This window comes from Vicia villosa, unplaced genomic scaffold (assembly GCF_029867415.1).
Source record: "Vicia villosa cultivar HV-30 ecotype Madison, WI unplaced genomic scaffold, Vvil1.0 ctg.000976F_1_1, whole genome shotgun sequence".
NCBI classification, from domain to species: Eukaryota; Viridiplantae; Streptophyta; class Magnoliopsida; order Fabales; family Fabaceae; genus Vicia; species Vicia villosa.
This window is the reverse complement of record NW_026705440.1, coordinates 597,687-613,918: the sequence shown is the minus strand read 5'-3', so window position 1 is coordinate 613,918 and position 16,232 is coordinate 597,687. Positions and strand designations below refer to the sequence as shown.

At 34.2% G+C, this 16,232-nt stretch overlaps 1 pseudogene; it reads left to right on the top strand.

The window, feature by feature from the left end:
- Positions 1–389: 389 nt before the first annotated feature.
- On the top strand, positions 390–16,025 carry LOC131632639 (GABA transporter 1-like; annotated as a pseudogene).
- Positions 16,026–16,232: the final 207 nt, after the last annotated feature.

Below are 16,232 nucleotides of genomic sequence, written 5' to 3'. Positions count from 1 at the left end.
GTTTATAAAAAAGGAAAAAAATTAAGTCCACGTATTACCGGAAATTTGAAATTTGCGGTATTTTTTAATATATCAGAAATTTCAAATTTCTAGTGATTCTGAAGTCACACCGGAAATTTGAAATATCCGGTACATGAAATTTAAAGTTTCTGATATAAAGCATCAAGCACGGTAAATTGGTAAATTCAACAAAATTTCCGATATTTATATGAAATTTCCGATATGATACCGAAAATTTCAAAAAATCCAGTATCTTGTAGAGATAATCTTGTAAAAACGTACTACTTAGAAGAATGACATGTATAAAATGAGTGGTGACATATTAATTCCTCACATTTTCCTAAAGTTCAGGGGTCCAAGAAAATAACCCATATGATTCATCAAATGAATTGACTTTCTATATTATATTTAATCAAAGTGGTCCACGGCTCCACTATATTCACACATAAACTTATTATTATATAACATAGTTTCAAACTATGCCTTTTGATATCACTCTATTAATTGTTAATACTAATTTGTAAGAGAAGACATGGGTAGTTTGCTTCCAGGCTCAATAGAAGAACATGGAAAATCAGAGAAGCAAAATCTTTCTATACAAATTCAACATCAAAAAGATGTTGATGCAGGTGCTCTCTTTGTCCTCAAATCAAAAGGTATTATTGCTCCTTATTTATTTATCCTTCTCAAGTTCTTTTTATTTTTCACCATCAATTTAATCCGATTCGACGTCAGTTATAATATCAAGTGATTTCACAAGATGATTGCAGATGAGGGTATACCCTTCTCAAGTTCTTTGTTTATGGAACATATATTCCTGTGTTTTTTCCCTTCTTACTTTAGAATATGCAGTATATTACCTGGTTTCAATACCAAATATTATGTTTATATAAGGTTATATTTTCTTTAATTAAGAGAATGTAATCTTATGTTATATATTTACGTGGAGGATGAAATATACAGTTATCTAATTTAAGAGAGTGATATTTTATAAGAGTTAAAATTTATTGATTATTAATTTATTAAAAAATAAAATTAATTGTTGATTTCTGTTTAATTTGTGTTAAATTTCACCCCTCTTGACCAAATTTTCTAATTTAGATTCTACTTTTTCCTGTATTTAATAAATTTTAAAATTTTAATTCTAATTTATATTATTTCTTGCAATGTGAAATAGTTGATATTTTATACTCCAATGAGATTATTTCTCATGAAGTGGACTGTATAATTTTAAAAGATAAACCTGAAATATGTCAAATGTAAATCCATGAAAAACTACCAGGGAATGAAAATGAATAGATTCATTTCATCTATAATGATATAATTTTTTAGAAAATGGGATATGCAACTCGTACACTTATATGTTATTAAACACATAATATGACAAATAAATAATATGTCAAACTATTTTATATTGTCTTAGACTATGGTAGACAGTCATTAAACTCATAACTTTTTATAAAATTCCTTAATCATGATATAGAATCGAAATAGTGACACAATTTTGTCTTTCTTGCTGTCAATTAATTTATTTTAGTTTTTTTGAATAATTGGTTGCTACACATGGGGTTGATTAGTTACAAGCAAAGTTTCAGGTTAACAATGATATAATATACTGAGTTCATACTATAGAATACTTATATTTTTGTGTGATTTAAGGTAAATGTTTGTTTAATTCATGTCATATTTAATAACTTAAATACATTATGTAGACATTTTTATGGATGGTGGGTCTTTTTTATAGATAAATATTAAGAAAATTATACGCTACAATTTTATTTTTGTTGAGTATGCCATGATAATTATATCATGTTTGCAAGTTTATAATTTGAATCTATAATTTCTAAGTTCATATTATTAAAAAAGAATTGTTTCATATTAATAAGTTTATAATTTATTTCATTATTCAGTTTTTTTAATAAATTAATTCAAAACAAATGTTTGATGTGCACTATTATTTGTGAACTTTTAAATACAAAAAATGGATTATTTCAATTAACGTTGTATAGTTGAATTAATCACAATTTCAACTGTGAATTAAACTAACTCATTTTTATATATGATTAACCAAATGTTTAACATACCAAAAAAGGTTGTACATCTATCACCTCTCTAAATTCAAATACCATTTAATTATATTAACTATAATTAAAAAATAAAATATATTACCTAATATCATTTATATATTAGTTCAAATGTTTGTTTTATCAAATATTATAAATAAATCAATTATCTTGTTTCTTATCTGCTAATTTATAAAACTATAAAGTATAATTTATTTTCAAAAATTTTAAAGTATGTTTAAGACTCATACATAATAATTATTGTTGCTTAATAATATTGTGTTTTTGAAGACTATAAATATAACTTTTAAAAAAAAATTAATTTATTATTAAAAAAAGTAAGGGTACAACGTGACAACTCTAAACGGGTTGGTTCTAGTGGTTCCGGACTTTTTGTGCTAAATTAAAAAAGCTATATGGTAATATGGACTAAAAAATTATTATATGAGTCCGGTCCTAGATGAGTTTCGAGCTACCTGCACTAAAAGAATTTTTTTTTTTATAAAAAATTAAAATAATAATTCCATAATATTTATTATAGATAAAATTAAAACTTATATTTTTAACTACTATATTATTTTTAATAAATACTAGAATGTGTTTTTAAATATAATATATGTCTAAATTATATAAAATGATACTCAAATATTTAACATAAGTGAAACTAATAGAGTTTGAGTAAAAAATGTTGATTATATTAATGTAATAAAATTTAAAAGAGAAAGATTGAATAGGATAAATATAAAATTTAGGGAAGGGAGAAAAATCAATGTGATATTTTAAAGTAAGAAACATAAGTATTAATATATATATTTTTAATAATTTATAGTTATGCGGGTCTAATGGATTATCCACGATCCTTGCGGGCCGACTCTATAATAGGTAGCGAACTTTTAGGGCTGAACTAAAAAGCCCTAAAAAAAATGACTCTAATTTTAAAATCCTAACTTTATGATTTTTTGGACCAGTTGAACCGACCCATAAAATAGCTCATTTTAACATCATTATATATGTGTAAGTACTCTTGATACTGAATTAGAGAGAGAATCAATACAATTCATCGCTATTTATTTTTTATACCCACATCATAGTTTAGATTTAAATCTTTAAAATATAAAATAATGAAATTAAATAATTAAATGTTAAATATTTATTATTTATTATTTTGTTTGTTTTTGTATTTCTCTAAATATATTCTTTCATTTGTTTTAGGTTCATGGGTACATCGGCTCTGTTTGGCAAGACATATTTTCGAGCTTATAGCTTATGTCTTATGTCTTATAAGCTCATATGATAATTTAGACCCGTTTCGTAATGGTCATTTCACCACGAGCTTATAGCTTATTTTACTAGCTTATAGTTTATTTTCCAGACGCTATTTTAAATAGCGTTTTATCTTATGTCTTATAGTTTATTACTTTTTCTTACTTTTTTATCCTTATTATTTCAATTAAAATCCATTTTTAACCCTTATAATTTATTTTAATTTAAAATAAAATAATTATATATTAAATATCTTCTATGTCATTTTACATTTATAAGTTAATTAAACCGCTAATTTTACCAAACACTTCAATGAGCTTATAAGCTATCAGTCTCAACCATCCGCTATAAACTATAAGTCATCAGTCATCAGCCATCAGTCATAAGCTATAAGCTATCAGCTAGCTTATCCGTCAACCGCTATTTTTACCAAAAAGACCCAATATTGTGGTTATCACTTAACATCATCAATTGTGGCAGCACCACTTCTAAGTTTTCCTTATGCTTTCACTTTTCTTGGATGAACTACTGGAATATTTTTCTTAGTAATTGCAGCTATGGTTACTTTTTATTCCTACAATTTATTATCTTTGGTTCTTGAACACCAAGCTAATTTGGGTAATCGTTGAAGGATAGAAAAACACTTAGAAAGGGGGGGTTTGAATAAGTGTAGTCGTAAAAACTTGGACGATAAAAATAAATTGCACAGTTATTTTTATCCTGGTTCGTTGTTAACTAAACTACTTCAGTCTACCCCCACGGAGTGATTTACCTCACCTGAGGATTTAATCCACTAATCGCAACAGATTACAATGGTTTTCCACTTAGCCCACGACTAAGTCTTCTAGAGTTTCCTGATCACAACCTGATCACTCTAGGAACAAATGCTTAGACATAAGCTAAGACTTTCTTAGAGTATCCCGACCACCACGTGATCACTCTAATTACAACTACTTAGACACAAGCTAAGACTTCCTAGAGTATCCTGATCAACACTTGATCACTCTAGTTACTTACAAATTAATGTAATCAATTCTAAGAGTATTACAAATGCTTCTGAAAAGCTATAATCACAACAGTGATATTTCTCTTAACGTTTAAGCTTAATCTCACTAATATATTACAACAGCAATGTAGTGAGCTTTGATGAAGATGAAGTTTCTGAGCTTTGAGTTTGAACAGCGTTTCAGCAAGTTTATTGTTAGCAAATCGTCAACCTTGCTTCTCATCAGAACTTCATATTTATAGGCACTTGAGAAGATGACCGTTGGGAGCATTTAATGCTTTGCGTATTCCGTACAGCATTGCATTTAATGTTTCATGCTTTTGTCAACTACCTCGAGCCTTGTTCACGCTGTGTCTACTGACGTTGCCTTTAATAGCTTCCAACGTTCCTTTTGTCAGTCAGCGTAGCCTGCCACCTGTACTTTCTTCTGATCTGATGTTTGTGTATACAACGTTTGAATATCATCAGAGTCAAACAGCTTGGTGCATAGCATCTACTTGTCTTCTGACCTTGAAGTGCTTCTGAGCGTGATACCATGAGAACTTCAGTGCTTCTGCTTCTGATCTCAAGTTCTTCTGATGCTTCCATAGACCCATGTTCTGATTCTGCCTTGACCATCTTCTGATGTCTTGCCAGACCATGTTCTGATGTTGCATGCTGAACCTTCTGAGACAAAGCTTCTGAGCGCTGATTTGTGCATACTCTTTATATGTTTCCTGAAAGGGAAATTTCAATGTATTAGAGTACCACATTATCTCACACAAAATTCATATCCTTGTTATCATCAAAACTAAGAATATTGATCAGAACAAATCTTGTTCTAACAATCTCCCCCTTTTTGATGATGACAAAAACATATATAAATGATATGAATTTGCGATCAGAAAGAGCAGACGGCTAAAGACAATTTACACAGCTATAGCATAAGCATGTGAATATGTCTCCCCCTGAGATTAACAATCTCCCCCTGAGATGAATAATCTCCCCCTGAAATTAATACTAGAAGAATTTTAATAATAAAAGACTTCCCTGAGTATTCAGTAGAGACGTTCACAGTGCTTGATCTTCAGAACATTCATGACTTCTGATTTCTGCTTCCATAGGACAGCTTCAGAACATTGAATTTCTTTAGATCCTCAGAACATTAACAGTTTCTGACTTCTGCTTCCATCGGACAGCTTCAGAACTTGAATTTCTTTGATCTTCAGAACATTCCCAGCTTCTGACTTCTGCTTCCATCGGACAGCTTCAGAACTTGAATTTCTTTGATCTTCAGAACATTCACAGCTTCTGACTTCTGCTTCCATCGGAAAGCTTCAGAGCTTGAATTTCTTCTTACATCACTTCATGCTAGATTGTATCAGAACATTGTTGAATGTACCAGAGCATCATCAGAGCATCTCTACATCCTGAAATGTTACAGAACAAAACTAAACGACAAAAGTCAGCATGAATGAGTCAAAACATAGAATATGTTTCAGAACACATAATATGTATCAGAGCCATATAGAATGTGTCAGAACAAATAGACATAATGTTCCAGATCATATTCTATCATCAGAATTTCTGAACATTCTTCCTTCTTGCTTCTGATTTTGATTCTGAAGCTTCATAGCACTCAGCTTGCTTCAAGAATCCAAGAACTTGATTCATCTTGTTGCTTCTCATGTTGATCTTTAAAGAGAATCTTCAATTCCTGCAACAACACAACTTTAAAGCATAGAACTTTGCAAGTTCTGTTAGTAATGTGGGGCCTTTTTACCCGGTAACTAGAATCTTCAATTTCTGCAACAACACAACTTTAAAGCATAGAACTTTGCAAGTTCTGTTAGTAATGTGGGGCCTTTTTACCCGGTAACTGATAATATTTAATCAGATCATTTATCATATATTTTCTCCCCCTTTTTGTCATAACATCAAAAAGAATATAAAAGATTCAGATGTATAAAACGACAAAGGAAAGAAACAGAATCAAACTTTTCATTGATTAAACAAGCAGGATTACAAAAGATGTATGCAAAAAACAGATGCAACAAGGAAAGAAAACTACAAATACCAAATACTAAGACCCTAGCTTAGACAAAATCTGCGCCAGAATGTCATGAACCCCGTCAGTGCTTGCAGTTTGCCTTTCCATGAAGGAGCGAAACTCAGCATTGGCTGCTTCTTGCGCGTCCAAACGAGAAGCCAGCATAGCTTGATTCTGATGCAGAGCTTCCAAGGTCTTCATTAGAGCCGAGGGTACACCAGAAGAAGAAGCACCATAATTTCTGCCAACAGGGACAACAATCTCAGCAGGACGATCTTCTGGGAGGTCTTCAGCTTATGTACCTTCCATCTCAACATCTGAGTCTGACTCAGGAGCAGCCTCAGCATATTCTGGTTCAGGCAACTCAGAAGCTCCAACTTCCAACGCCTGAAGAATAGCTGCTAGGTTTGTTGGAGGAGTAGGACCAGCAACTTCAGCAGGATAAACCACTTCTGGAAAGACCATGTGAGGAGCACTTTCAGAAGGGTTCATTCTGAACCAATCAAACAACCATTGAAAATCTCCAGTCAGCACAAGATACCTTGGTCTCCATACCACGATGTCTCTGCAGGGATTTTCTTCTACCATCTCATCTGCAGGTATCCTCTCTTCAAGAACTCTTCTGTTCCTTATGAGATGGTGATAGCTGCTTTCACCAACTTCCAAGAGACGACCACGAGCCCCAGGTGCTTCAGTCATGATCATTCTCTGGACATCCGTAGCCCTAACCAGAAAATCCTGGCGAAAGGCTTCCCAGAGGTTGCAGGTAGCATACTCATCCAGATGATTAAGGTGAGCAGCACCCAGAATCTCCAACCAGCTATTTACATCTGAGTGTAAAAGCTCTAGAAAAGAATGAGTGGTAGGTGTTGGAGGGTTGACAGTGAATCTGGAGTCAGGAAACACAAAACTGTAGGGGTTAGGTGTTCTGGTGGGAAAAGGGTGTGAGAGAGATGAGGAGATATCTGTGGGATGGGTTGCAGGAGAAAGAATATCAGATGGTGATGATGGTGGTTCTAGAGAGGTGAAAGAAGAGGAAGAGGTGGTGGAAGTCTGTGAAGAGGGAGGTGATTGAGGGATACCATCAAGGGGTTGATACACACGTCTAGAGAAGTTTCCAGACATAATAGCTTCAAAGGGATTCACCTTGAGAGGGTCATAGGTGATCCTTACTCTTTTTGGTTTGTTTTCTGGTTCATCAGTTGCCTTTCTCTTTTGTTTACGATCAGTTTGTTGATTTGCAGAACTTGACGAGGGATTCATGATGAAGTTGCAGATAGTGAAAACTGCTAGGGTTTATGATATGAATGCAAAGAGAGAGAGATCGAAAAGGAAACTGAATGCAAGAGAGAGAAATATAAGAGGGAAAAGAAACGTTTGAAGAGTATTAAAAGAAAAAGAAATAAAAGGAAATGATGGATAGCATTTAATGTTACATGACGTGAGGAGAGATAATAATGACAAAAGAAGTGATTAACACAGTTACCTAAATAGGCGTCCCCTCAACTGCACGCACACTTGTCCAGAAATAGTGAACACGTGTTTACCATCTGGATAGCCAGTTACAGCTGTTTTACTTTTAAAGAGATTCTGAATCAACTTAGACAATGAAACGTTAGTAATAACAGAATTACTACTTCTAATTGATTACAATCAGAACTTCTTATAAAAAAAATCTAATCACATTTCAGAAGATACTCATACATAAGATCTTCTCATCTTCTCATCTTCTCATTCTGGGCATAAATCCATACTGATATTCTTCAGAATGAACTTAAACCTATCTTCAGCAAGGGGTTTTGTAAAGATATCAGCCCATTGATGGTCTGTATCCACAAAGTTTAAAGATATAACACCCTTCTGAACATAGTCCCTTATGAAATGATGTTTAATCTCAATATGTTTAGCTTTTGAATGTAAGATAGGATTCTTAGATAAACATATAGCAGAAGTATTATCACAGAAAATAGGAATGTTACTCTCATATATCTGATAATCTTCTAGCTGACTTCTCATCCAGAGCATTTGTGTGCTACAACCAGCAGCAGCAACATATTCTGCTTCTGTTGTTGAGAGGGCAATAGTAGCTTGCTTCTTGCTGTACCATGAGATCAGGTGACTTCCAAGAAATTGACAACTTCTAGAAGTACTCTTCCTTTCTATTCTATCTCCAGCATAGTCAGCATCACAGAATCCTACTAAGTTGTAATTTTTGGATCTTCTGTAAACTAAACCAACATTAGTAGTACCTTTCAGATACCTCAGAATTCTCTTAACCGCAGTTAAATGAGATTCTCTTGGATCTGATTGGAATCTAGCACACAAACAAACACTGAAGAGAATGTCAGGTCTAGAAGCAGTTAGGTATAGAAGAGATCCAATCATACCTCTGTACAACTTCTGATCTACCTTCTTACTTACCTCGTCCTTACCTAGGACACATGTTGGATGCATAGGAGTTTTGGCTTCTTTACTTTCAGAAAGATTAAACTTCTTCAGAAGTTCTTTCACATACTTCGTTTGATGAACATAGGTTCCATCAGAAGTTTGGTTGATTTGAATCCCTAGGAAATACTTGAGTTCTCCCATCATGCTCATTTCAAATTCAGCCTGCATAGACTCAACAAACTCCTTTCCAAGTGTAGCATTAGATGTTCCAAAGATAATATCATCAACATATATTTGACAAATTAAAATATCCTTTTTAAATGTTTTACAGAAGAGAGTAGTGTCCACTTTTCCTCTAGTGAAACCATTTTCCAGAAGGAAAGAACTCAAACGTTCATACCAAGCTCTAGGAGCTTGTTTCAATCCGTATAATGATTTCTTTAATTTAAAAGCATGATTTGGAGACATGGAGTCTTCAAAACCAGGAGGTTGATGGACATAAACTTCTTCATCTATGTAACCATTTAAGAAGGCACTCTTAACATCCATCTGATAAAGAGTGATGTTGTGTTGAGTGGCAAAAGAAATTAATAGACGAATAGATTCTAACCTGGCCACTGGTGCAAAGGTTTCTGTATAGTCAATTCCTTCTTGCTGACTATAACCCTGAGCCACCAGTCTGGCTTTGTTTCTTACCACTTCTCCCTTCTCGCTTAGCTTGTTTCTGAACACCCACTTAGTGCCGATGATGTTAAATCCTTTTGGTCTAGGAACCAAGTCCCATACATCATTCCTTGTAAACTGATTGAGTTCTTCTTGCATGGCAATTATCCAGTCTGGATCTTCTAGAGCTTGATCAACAGAAGTTGGCTCGATCAAAGAAACAAGACCTAATTGACATTCTGCATTGTTCTTAAGGAATGCCCTTGTTCTGATGGGATCATCTTTCTTCCCAAGGATCACATCTTCTGAATGAGCTGAGGCAAGTCTAGGTGATCTTTTGACTGTTGGTTCTTCAGAAATCCTGAGATTCTCTAAAGATGCAGCAACTTGATCTTCTGATCCATTGCTTCTGAGACTGCCAGCTTCTGCAGCTTTGCTTCTTGGTTCTACTGCTTCTGATATATCAATATCAAAATCTGCAAAATTTTCAAACTGCTTTGGTTTTTCAAGACCAAGCTTATCAACAAACCTGATATTGATTGATTCTTCTACAATCAATGTTTCAGTATTGTATACTCTGTAGCCTTTAGAGCGTTCAGAATATCCAAGAAGGAAACACTTTTGTGCCTTAGAATCAAACTTACCAAGATGATCTTTAGTGTTCAGAATAAAACAAACACATCCAAAAGGATGAAAATATGAAATGTTGGGCTTTCTGTTCTTCCACAATTCATAAGGAGTCTTATTTAGAATAGGTCTGATAGAGATTCTATTCTGAATATAACATGCAGTGTTTATTGCTTCTGCCCAGAAATGCTTAGCCATATTGGTTTCATTGATCATGGTTCTGGCCATTTCTTGTAGAGTCCAATTCTTTCGCTCTACAACTCCATTTTGCTGTGGAGTTCTAGGACAAGAGAAATCATGGGCAATACCATTTTCTTTGAAGAACTCCTCAAAGAATTTGTTCTCAAATTCACCACCATGATCACTTCTAACCTTTATGATTTTACACTCTTTCTCAGATTGGATCTGAGTGCAGAATTCAAAGAACACTGAATGAGACTCATCCTTGTGTTTCAAGAACTTTACCCATGTCCAGCGGCTATAATCATCAACGATGACTAATCCATATTTCTTCCCTTTGACAGATGCTGTTTTGACTGGGCCAAACAGATCAATGTGCAAGAGTTCTAATAGCCTTGAGGTAGAAACAACATTCTTAGACTTGAATGCAGGTCTGGAGAACTTGCCCTTCTGACATGCTTCACAAAGAGCATCTGATTTGTATTTCAGATTTGGGAGTCCTCTGACCAGATTTAGTTTGTTAATATGAGAAATCTTTCTCAAACTAGCATGTCCTAATTTCTTGGGTCCTTTCTTGTTAGTTCTCCTCAAGTTCTGATTGAACTTGGGTTTAGCAAAATATTTAACAGGAGGAACAACATGATATTCTTTAGGTTTGTCAGCATGATATTTCTTAGGATGTGTCACATGCTTCTTGGTGTGAACAGTGTTAAACTTCTGTGCATGTGAAGTGAGCCTAATATCATGTGCATGGCCATATTTGAATTGATCATACAATGGCTTGTATGTGATCTTCAGATCATCAATAGGTTCAAATTTATGTGAGGTATCACCCTCATAGCCAAAACCAAACCTTCTGTTTCCAGAAACACCATATATCATAGAAGCAAGATGACTTCTGCCAATACTTCTAGATAAGAACTTTCTGAAGCTCGAGTCATATTCTTTCAGAATATGATTCATGCTAGGAATGGATTTTTCTGTCTCAGAGGGAGATCCACTATCTTTGGATAAATTTAAAACTTTTTCCTTCAGTTCAGAATTTTCCACTTCCAGCTTCTTAGTTTCAAATTCAAACTACTTCTTCAGCTTTTTGTATTTGATACTAAGATGAGCCTTGAGTTCCAGAAGTTCAGTTAAACTAGAAACTAACTCTTCTCTAGATAGTTCAGAAAATACCTCTTCAGAATTTGATTTTGATGTAGATTCTGATCCATCATCTTCTGTAGCCATCAGCGCGAAGTTGGCCTGCTCTCCTTCAGAGTCTGATTCTGATTCTGATTCAGAATCATCCCATGTTGCCATAAGACCTTTCTTCTTATGAAACTTCTTCTTGGGATTCTCCTTCTGAAGTTTTGGGCACTCGTTCTTGTAATGTCCAAGCTCATTGCACTCATAGCAGACAGCCTTCTTCTTGTCAGATCTTCTGTCACCAGAAGATTCTCCACGTTCAAATCTCTTTGAACTTCTGAAGCCTCTGAACTTCCTTTGCTTGCTCTTCCAGAGTTGGTTTACCCTTCTGGAGATCATGGACAGTTCATCTTCTTCTTCAAATTCTGATTCTTCAGGATCTTCTTCTCTAGCCTGAAAAGCGTTAGTGCATTTTTTAACATTAGATTTTAATGCAATAGACTTACCTTTCTTCTGAGGCTCGTTTGCATCCAGCTCTATTTCATGACTTCTCAAGGCACTGATAAGCTCTTCCAACGAAACTTCATTCATATTCTTGTCAATCTTGAATGCAGTCACCATTGGACCCCATCTTCTGGGTAAGCTTCTGATGATCTTCTTTACATGATCAGCCTTGGTGTAGCCTTTATCCAGAACTCTCAATCCAGCAGTTAGAGTTTGAAATCTTGAGAACATCTTCTCAATATCTTCATCATCCTCCATCTTGAAGGCTTCATATTTCTGGATTAGAGCAAGAGCTTTAGTCTCCTTGACTTGAGCATTTCCCTCATGGGTCATTTTCAATGACTCATATATGTCATGGGCCGTTTCCCTGTTAGATATCTTCTCATACTCAGCATGAGAGATAGCATTCAGCAAAACAGTCCTGCATTTGTGATGATTTTTGAAATCTTTCTTTTGATCATCAGTCATTTCGCTTCTCGTGAGCCTTACACCAGTAGTTTTAACAGGATGTTTGTAACCATCCAACAGAAGATCCCATAGATCAGCATCCAGACCAAGAAAGTAACTTTCCAATTTATCTTTCCAATATTCAAAGTTTTCACCATCGAATATTGGTGGTCTAGTATAACCATTGTTACCATTGTATTGCTCAGCAGAGCCAGATGTAGATGCAGATGTATTTGTTGGAATTTCACCAGCCATCTTTTGCTGAAGCATTTTTCTCTTCCTGAATCTTTTCTAAACACGGTTAAGTGCTTGTACCTTAGAACCGGCGCTCTGATGCCAATTGAAGGATAGAAAAACACTTAGAAAGGGGGGGTTTGAATAAGTGTAGTCGTAAAAACTTGGACGATAAAAATAAATTGCACAGTTATTTTTATCCTGGTTCGTTGTTAACTAAACTACTCCAGTCCACCCCCACGGAGTGATTTACCTCACCTGAGGATTTAATCCACTAATCGCAACAGATTACAATGGTTTTCCACTTAGCCCACGACTAAGTCTTCTAGAGTTTCCTGATCACAACCTGATCACTCTAGGAACAAATGCTTAGACACAAGCTAAGACTTTCTTAGAGTATCCCGACCACCACGTGATCACTCTAATTACAACTGCTTAGACACAAGCTAAGACTTCCTAGAGTATCCTGATCAACACTTGATCACTCTAGTTACTTACAAATTAATGTAATCAATTCTAAGAGTATTACAAATGCTTCTGAAAAGCTATAATCACAACAGTGATATTTCTCTTAACGTTTAAGCTTAATCTCACTAATATATTACAACAGCAATGTAGTGAGCTTTGATGAAGATGAAGTTTCTGAGCTTTGAGTTTGAACAGCGTTTCAGCAAGTTTATTGTTAGCAAATCGTCAACCTTGCTTCTCATCAGAACTTCATATTTATAGGCACCTGAGAAGATGACGTTGGGAGCATTTAATGCTTTGCGTATTCCGTACAGCATTGCATTTAATGTTTCACGCTTTTGTCAACTACCTCGAGCCTTGTTCACGCTGTGTCTACTAACGTTGCCTTTAATAGCTTCCAATGTTCCTTTTGTCAGTCAGCGTAGCCTGCCACCTGTACTTTCTTCTAATCTGATGTTTGTGTATACAACGTTTGAATATCATCAGAGTCAAACAGCTTGGTGCATAGCATCTTCTTGTCTTCTGACCTTGAAGTGCTTCTGAGCGTGATACCATGAGAACTTCAGTGCTTCTGCTTCTGATCTCAAGTTCTTCTGATGCTTCCATAGACCCATGTTCTGATTCTGCCTTGACCATCTTTTGATGTCTTGCCAGACCATGTTCTGATGTTGCATGCTGAACCTTCTGAGACAAAGCTTCTGAGCGCTGATTTGTGCATACTCTTTATATATTTCCTGAAAGGGAAATTTCAATGTATTAGAGTACCACATTATCTCACACAAAATTCATATCCTTGTTATCATCAAAACTAAGAATATTGATCAGAACAAATCTTGTTCTAACAATCGTCAGCTTCGATTTCGAGAAATGGCTCGCGATATTTTAGGTATCATACACTAAAGCCCTTGTCTCACCCGTCTTGGGCTTATTTTAAAGGTCCGACCTTGAATTTCTCATCCGTAACACTATGGTAAATGTCGTAACGAATTTTCATCTATGCTCTTTTTCTTTGCATTAAAATAGTGAAAATTGGTCCAAAACTATCCATAGTGATTTGTTGTTTTTTCTTAAAATCTTGATTGCATCTAGTTCTTTGGCTGAAATATGTGTGATTGTTCAATTAAAATCACACGCTATAAACATTTTCATTGAATTTTAATATTTATTGATCTTAAAATAATTTTGAAATGTGGACTATCTAATCTTAATCGGACGACCAAAAATCTTCCAACCACACCCAATAGAGACACATATATGATATCATCCTTTTTGTTATATGCTTATATATTTTTTTAAGGTAATTTATGTGTTGTCAAATCCAAATGGTTCTATGAAGTTATACGAGTTTGTCATCATATTTGGTTGCTTCATGTTAATTTTGGCTCAAATCCCATCTTTTCATTCACTGAGACACATTAATCTTGTCTCATTGGTTCTCTGCTTACTCTATAGTGCTTGTCCTACTGCTGGATCTATCTACATTGGTATTTATTCTTACTCTTCAATTTTCATTTTATGCTACTTTGTGATTTAAATATATCATTTTGGTCTAAATTTCACCTATATTACTATAGGAAACTCATCTAAAGGACAAAAAAAGAGTTATTCTTTGAAAGGTGATACAAAAACTCAAGTGTTCGGAATCTTCAATGCTCTAAGCATCATTGCAACTACATATGGAAATGGAATCATTCCTGAAATTCAGGCGACGTTAGCTCCACCAGTAAAAGGAAAAATGTTCAAGGGATTAAGTGTTTGTTATGTTATAGTTATTGTCACTTTCTTTACTGTTTCTATATCTGGTTATTGGGTGTTTGGTAATGAATCTCAAGGCCTTATCTTAAGCAATTTTGTGGAAAATGGAAATCCATTATTGCACAAATGGTTTATTTACATGAGCAATGTTTTTACTATAACACAATTATTGGCAATTGGTGCGGTAAGTAACTATTACATTAACATTTTATTTATCTATAAATAGTCTCTCTAGCATACATAATTTCCGGATGGAAGACGTATTCAATGACATGTCTTACTGTGTCTGACATAAGTTAGTATATGACAGTTCCTATTATAGAAGGTGCATTCATAATCTAACATGTGTTAGTATCTGACATGTGTTAGTGTCTGGCACATGTTAGTATCTGATATGTGACACTTCTTCTATTAAAAGATGTTGTAGTGTTTGACATGTGTCAATGTCTGACTGACACTTCTTTTGATAAAAGCGTATTTAGTGTCTGACACGTGACAGTGTCCAACACCAACAAGGAACATGAATATGTTTAAATTAATTTAATTTTTCAAATTTTTATTAGTCTAGATGTATCATACTATATGTCATTGTTGGATGCATTATACTTCTTCTAAGGGAAGGCGTATTTAATTTCTGACATGTGACACATCTTCTCATGGAAGGCATATTTAGTGTCGAACATGTGTCGGTGATCGACACGTGACAGTTTCCAACATCAACATCAACATGACACATGAATATGTTTAATTTATTTATTTCTCCCAAAAAAAGTTTAGTCTTTATGTGTTGCACTCAGTGTGAGTGTCTTTGTATTTCATTGTTTCATGACTTATTTGTATGATATCTATCAACCTTAAAGAAACAAGGTATTGGGTTTTAATGCAGGTGTACTTGCAGCCTACAAATGAAGTATTAGAGCAAACATTTGGAGATCCAAAATATCCCGAGTTCTCGAATCGCAATGTTATCCCTCGAGTGATATCTCGATCATTAGCCATTACTATCGCAACCATTATAGCAGCCATGCTTCCATTTTTTGGGGACATAAATTCCCTTATTGGAGCTTTTAGATTTGTACCACTTGACTTTGTTTTACCTGTAATTTTTTATAATTTGACATTTAAGCCATCAAAGAAAAGCCCCATTTTCTGGTTGAATGTAACAATTGTAGTTGTTTTCTCTACATTAGGAGCTATAGCAACAATTGCAGCTGTTAGACAGATAGTCCTCGATGCCAAAAATTATCAACTATTTTCCAATGTATGATCGTGTTACACCACCCTAAGAAGTTTTTCCTTTTTTATATATTATAAGTTTCATTATATGTTACATACTTTTTTCTAATGTTATCTATTTTACATTATCGTTAATAATGGCTTTTTTTTTTTCATTTTGGTGTTTTTGCATTTGATTTCTTAACTAATCAGATAATTTTTCGCTATTTTTTTGTTTGTTTCATATGTTAAGTTATTC